We start from the raw sequence: 6,899 nt of genomic DNA on the forward strand, positions 1-6,899 counted from the left end.
GAGGCTTAAGGTAGAAGCCTGCAACTGAGTGCGCGGACCCCTGCAGCTGTGTGCACAGGGAAGTTAGAGTTTGTACTGGAGATCTGAACCACCAATAAAGATAATTATTCTAGAGATATCTGTGTATGAGTTATTTTACTTCTGTTATGAATGTTTGTGATTATATTATGTTGAATATTGGGTTTATGATTTAATGCTATATTGATGCACAAATATATGTATTTTACTTTGTCATATGTGTTAGCGCTTGAGATTTCACCTCAGGCTGAGAAAGGTAAACCTCAAGGCAACATCAAACCATTCAGCCCCGTAGCTAGCCCTACGGGGCAGGAGAAGGCTCTCTCCGGTCAATCTCGGTAGATCTTCAATTGATGAGATGACCAAACGGGTATCACTGATATTAGGCTAGTAAACTGATTAGAAAGATTGATTTGGGGTTTTTAATAAAATGACGGGGTTTTTCTGGGCTGCATGGGCAGGCAGTAAACAGAGAAAAATAACAAACAACACAGGTTATCGACTGAGGCAAGGTAGGCAAGAAATTTAGCATCAAATCTAGATTTAAATGGGATGGCAAGACTGGTGAGGAGCTAAGGAGGGCAAACAATAACTTTGAATCCTCCTTAAACAGAAGAAAACATTGAATTGAACAAACTTAAAAGCAGAGCATGGCAGGCATGAATTCTTACTTTAACACTTCATTTGTTCAATTAGAAATGATCATGAAGTGAAATGGAACATAACAGATCACATATGAAACAGAAGGAAAACTTGTGCTAAATTAACATACCACATGAATCTCAGAAGTCAGAGCTGTGTAATTTCATTAAACTCTATGCCAAAAACTGTACATGGAAAGCTCTCTGTTCTCCACCAGCTCTCAGCACTCAGAAACTCTCCCCCTCTAACTCTCCCCAAGAATTTACAATTAAAATAATCCTATCTGTAGGAAAAACCCATCGACCCAAAACAGGGCGCTGTTTTAACTGACATTACAAAAATTAACAAAAAAGCGTTTAATCCATCCTACAAATAGAACAACGTTTCTACGATTGGTTTATTAAGAGACAAAATCTGGAGCAAAAATCTCATGAAATCATGATTGAGGATCGAAATAGGCAAATTCGTTTCTTTTGAAATCCTCTGATGGCTAATAAACCGGAGCGCTGATCCCGTTGAATAAAGTCTGGAAATAGGCATCGAATCCTATTCTGTTGTTCTGGCACCGTTTGAATAGCGGTCACAAAGCGTTCATTGCCTGTTGATTCCTTCTCTAATGGATAAAGAAGGTGATTTTCTTCTTGACAACTACTATCAAGGATCCTGCTACACGTATTACTTTCGTGGCAGTCCTGAGACCTAGATTAACAATCGCAGTATCCTTACGGCTTTCCTCATGGCCAAGTGGTGTCAAAACTTCCTTCTTTGGTACTACCATGCCTATAAGCCCACCCTTCATCGCAGTCCTCCAAGTATGCATTCTACCACCATCTGTAATTCCAGCACACATACCAGCCCCAATGGATACCTGCCATTAAATTTCGACTTTCCAAAGTTTCTCGAAAGCTGCTCGACCTTTCCAAGTTTGAAGAACTTAAAAAGTGACTCCGCTGCCCATTTGCATAGCCAGTAAATTTTGATCCATCCGGGCTACTGGAAGATATATCAAATGAACTGCCTGCCATTTAAGTCACTTGTTGAAGCCTGTTCAGATACAGGAGGAATTCCTTCTTGTGATGCAAATTGCATTGAAGCAGCAATTGCCATAGCGAGTTCTACATCCTCGGGGAGAGGCATGTTTGCAGGTGGTGTTGCAGGTAGGTTTGGCTGCAAAGGAGGTCCTCTCCAAACAACTGGAGTATTCACTTCATTCTGAGCCATACGGATCCCTTTGCAGGCTTCATATAATCTATGCAATTGTGGTTTGTCGCCTTCAAACTCAGACAGAAACTTATATCTACTCTTTGCACCCTTGTCAAATAGTACCAGTACAGGATCTGGCAAATCAAACTTGGGTTCTTCAATTTCAACTTTCGATAGTGAAATAACTGTCCGTGGTCGAGAAACCTTTGGTGTTGGATAAATGGCAAGCTCAAATTTTGGAGGCCTCCTTGGATTGTGTGATATGGAAGGTAACACCACGGCCCAGATTTTTTCTTTTAATAGCCACTGAGGTGCTAATGCTTCCAAGAAGCCAGGTCCAGAAAGTTCCCGAATCATACCAGAAAAAAGAGAAATCCATCCCTCAATTATCCGAACCACGGTGACTTGGTCTTTACCTCTTGCCATGTCAAGAGGTGTCTGGCAATCATCATTGATTGTCAAAGGATTCGCTCCATGAGAAAGAAGCATTTTCACAGTTTTGTCAAGGCCACGTTTGACAGCATGATGTAATGGATTTCCTCCATGAACCCCAGGTTTGTATGAATGTATATTGGCACCCAAACTGATCAATGTTATGGCCATTTCCAGTAAATCGCCTCTTGTACAAGCAAGAATAAGAGGGGTTCTTCCTTCCTTATCCATCCACTTTTGAGCAGCCGGCCATAGTCATCGTTTTCTCCTGCAGAGCCATATAATGATAATAAATGAGAAGAACAGAGCACTCAAGTAAATAGCCACAGCATAACATTTGTTTTGTTTGCCGGTTTAAAATTTTCAAGACCCCCAAGCGTAAAAAGCACCTCATTTGATGGTTGAGCAAGTATTAGCTCTTCAAAACACAAAGCTGCCTGAGTTTTTTAAGCAGTGAAGGTTCTTTGTAGCTAGGTTTGGCTGACTGCCGCCTCAAACACATTCTTTTATCACTAGAATTTTCTTCATTTACAGCCCCATCTGGTTTTAACGAGCCATTATCCCTGTTCAAGAATTTTCCAAATTTGCAGGTAGATAAATCACTATTCTTGCTGGAAGAGGTAATCTTTGATTGCAATTCTTGCGCATCTTGCTTTGTGCCATAGTAAGCACTTAGTGATCCATCCCTGTTGCGCCAGACAATTTACACTATATTCTTTGGAGGGATAGGCACGCAGGTTGAAACCAACTGTCATAATTCTCCCTTCATATCAACTACACTAAAAATAAATGATTGGTCAAAAATGAGAACTGCTAAGAAATGTAATCATACATCTTGCATTTTGGAAGCACGTATCTAGCCTCTGCCACGTAGAACTTTGGATCTCAAGTAAATTCCTTGTCTTCTCCTGCAAAGATACTTGGCATCAGATGGTTTCACCATGTATCTTTTTAAAAATAATCGGATCAGAGCTTCAAAAATAGTTTTATCATTTCTTGTTTCATCTTGATCACCATCACCATTCGTAGAGCTAAGGATAAAAATCCTCTCTCCAGAGAGTGTAGGCAATGATGCCAAAAAGCAAGGCGCTTTCTCTGGCTTCTTGGGTGGTTCAATGGGCTTATTTCGCATCTTTATAATGTCTAAATTGACAAGACTTTGCCACCGAGCTTTAGGCAGCAGTGCAAATGTCACGAGTTTCAGGTGTAAGGTGAGCTGAATATGAATCCCCAATCAAGCTACCAGAAACATCAGGCTTCTTGACATTTGATTCTGCAACAATTATGCTTTTCTCATCCCCTTCCTCTGATGTAAATATCTTGAATGCTACTAGAGTAGGGAGGCGGGAATAATTAGGCATAAGCACATCCTCCGTTCAATTATCCTTCAACCGGTCCCAACACCACCAAAGTTTGCCAGAAACTTTTCATCTATGGCTGCTTCATACGATAAAGACAGAGAACTCTGATTTTTCCAGCTGCTGAAACTGCACCAGCATGTTTGTTTTCTTCAAACTGTTATATTAGCAAAACATAAATGAATTTGAAACAGATTGTTGAGTGGAGCTGGAAATGAGGGCTTGTTGGGCTCTTGCTCTTGCTAACCACCAATTTGGCCTCTCTCTATAGTAATGCATGGTCTAGTCCTTGTTCATCAGCTGCGGAGAATGTAAATCCATGTCTAACTTTTGCAGGGATTGTCTCATCATCCACATCAAAACACTGTCATTTGAAGAGCTGTAGAGCTATAGAACATCATGACAAATTACATATTAATGATTTCTTCTTCAAAATAGGGTTTTGAAGAAGAATCTATCTCTGACATGAGACGGAGTCTAACATCGGCTCCACTTGGGATGGCAGCTGCCGCTTCGTGGAGGTGCCAAGAACCGCAGAACTTTGGGAGAGCAGACAGTGCCTCTACCCATTGGGCAATGGAGTCATCATCAACACAACTTTTGACTTATTTTCAAACTGAAACTGAACTCAAACTGATTTGATCTCAAGACTGAAATGACTGAAAAAACAACTTAACAATCTTCAAGCCAACTAAAACAAGATGCTGCCCTTATGGCTGCTTATTTATGTACAACATCTACTCTAATCTGCTGTATAAACAAGAGATCAGGTAATACTAAAATGCCATATTAACCATTCAAGTAAACATGAAAATGATGCCGCTGTTTGAGAATGCTTCCACCAGGACACCGATGCAGTTGCTGGCAGCCCTTCATGCACGTACTGAGCCTGGTCATGTACAAAGTAGTCTGATCCGTCAATCAAAGTGAAAAATGTGTCCATGTATGTTGCCACTGGATTGCAGAAGCCGGACTCTGTTGGCTGTCCCAACTCTGCAATGCATATTTTCAACTGCACACTGTCAATGTAAACATCTATAGGCAAGTCTTGTTGTGAAGGAGGAAGGATTTCCAAGAACTTTTTAGGGTCTTGGAAATCATATGACTGAATCTGCTCATCGAGATATTGAATCTCCTTTTCGATTCTATCAACAACTAACTCACAGACACCAGTTTTAAACCAAGGGAACTTTGGAGATTTCAACATATGAAGGAAGATACTGAAAAATTCTTCATTAATTTCAATATCCACTAACCATTCTCTAAATTCGTTTAGAGCTTCACACAGGGCAGGGTTTGCCACATACCTGTCCATTGCATGAACAGATCAGCATGCACTGGACTGTTTGGATTAAATTGGAGTCGCCAGGTGAATGGTTCAGCCTGGAAATGTATCTGACTGCTGTCCACCATCAGCATCAGATCTGCACCTTGATTGCATGTACTGGGACAAGACAATCAACAAATTGAATGTTCTCCCCAGTATGGTCGCCAGTATGTTAGCGCTTGAGATTTCACCTCAGGCTGAGAAAGGTAAACCTCAAGGCAAAACAAGACAAGCTTGAAAGAGCTTAATGACTGATATGACCTAATCCAGCAAAACCAAGAGGGGTATAAATAAACCAGCTCCTCCATCAGGGTTATGGCATGCCTAACGGGATGCAAAATTTGACATTGATGAGACACCTACTAATGCAAATGCAAAGAGCTTTGATCACTGATGGAGGGCTTTCAAGACCGACACTAACAATATGAATGCAAGTAAGAATATCTGTTTACGCAGAGATAATCATAATGCATGTTGAAGTTAACCAGTACTTAAGCTAATTGGGGTAGAAACAGAAGTAAGGATAATTACAGAGGCGCGTAAGCATCTGAATTGACTATTTAGGGTCCGCGAAGGACAATTAGAGACTTTCTCGGAGGATTCAAGGACGAATAAGAGATGTCCATTGACAAGCCCTAAAGGGATTATAGGCATGCCTGAAGGAAGGGTTAGCATATAAAACCAACATCAAACCATCTCAGGGTGCAGAAACTTGGTTCCTGCATCCCCCTATACTGCTTCGAGTGAGACTTTAGTCCGTGCTCTGCAGATTGATGCCGAAAGGGCTAGTAGTGTGGGGATTTTCTTGGCTAACTAACGTTGAACCTGGGTCAGGACCCATCAAGCCAACACCTCAATTCCAGATGCAGTTTCCAGTAATGTTCCTCATCATGCCCTTCTTTCTCACAATGAGTACAAGAGGGTTTTTCTTCTCTCCTCTTAGTTGTTGCTTCCCTCTTTGGATGGTCATCTTGCTCATGCTTCCCCCTGATTTCAACATGTGCAACCTTCACACTAACTTCATCAAAAGTTTTAGGTTCAAATAATAACAATGAATGACAAAAATAACCATGCAATGAGCCATTGTATTTCATCAATGTTTGAGAAGAGTCTAGTGGAACATTTAATGGTAATGCGTGTTTCATAAATTCTACTGTAAAATTTTGAACATTTTTACCTTTACTGTGTTTCAAATGTTGTGATTCCATCATGGCCTTCTTCCTGTAGCCCAATGGGTAAAATTGTCCACTTAAAGAAGAAACAAACTCAGACAAAGATGAAAGAAATTTACAACTATTCTTACCACCTTTATGCAACTTTCCTTCCCACCATACAAGAGTAGTGCCACTCAATCGAAGGGATGCTAGCTAGATGTTGGCCTCATATTCTTAGATTCACTGTATGTTAATTCAACCTCTATGATCCAGTTTTCTAGCTTTTTTGCATTAGATTCTGCACCAAAGGTAAGAAAATAAAACTTGACATCTAGCTTGAAAAAGGGCCTTTTATGAGCTTTTCTATCTCTAGAATGATGAGAATAGGAAGAAGAAAAGATTTCACTAGAAGATGGAGAGGGAGGTTCAGGAGGCTCTTCTCCTCTTCCTTCATGATTCACCGAGGCATGATCATCTAGTCCTTCCTTCTTCTTTGGTTTCACCATTGTCTTCTCATACTCTATAAACAATTTGTCCAATTTTTCCACCATGTACAAAGGCCTTGCAATAATTTCTCTCTTCCTCCAATCGAACATCTCCATCTACCATTTTCCTTCTTTGTGTTTCACACCTTGCTTCTGGATCAAAGGACTTAAGTTTTCCTTCACCTCTTTGGAGCTTTTCCCTGGTTATCATACACTTGCAATTCACATCAACAAGAAAACTGCTCTGATGCCAAACTTGATCCTGATCTTTTTACTTCAA

At 40.5% G+C, this 6,899-nt stretch overlaps 1 pseudogene; it reads right to left on the reverse strand.

Annotated features, from left to right (window-relative positions):
- Positions 1-1,665: 1,665 nt before the first annotated feature.
- On the reverse strand, positions 1,666-2,526 carry LOC149266440 (putative E3 ubiquitin-protein ligase XBOS34 pseudogene; annotated as a pseudogene).
- Positions 2,527-6,899: the final 4,373 nt, after the last annotated feature.

The sequence above is a fragment of the Pinus tabuliformis genome, chromosome 6 (assembly GCF_031772625.1).
Source record: "Pinus tabuliformis cultivar Carrire ecotype Pingquan chromosome 6, CPIR1, whole genome shotgun sequence".
NCBI classification, from domain to species: Eukaryota; Viridiplantae; Streptophyta; class Pinopsida; order Pinales; family Pinaceae; genus Pinus; species Pinus tabuliformis.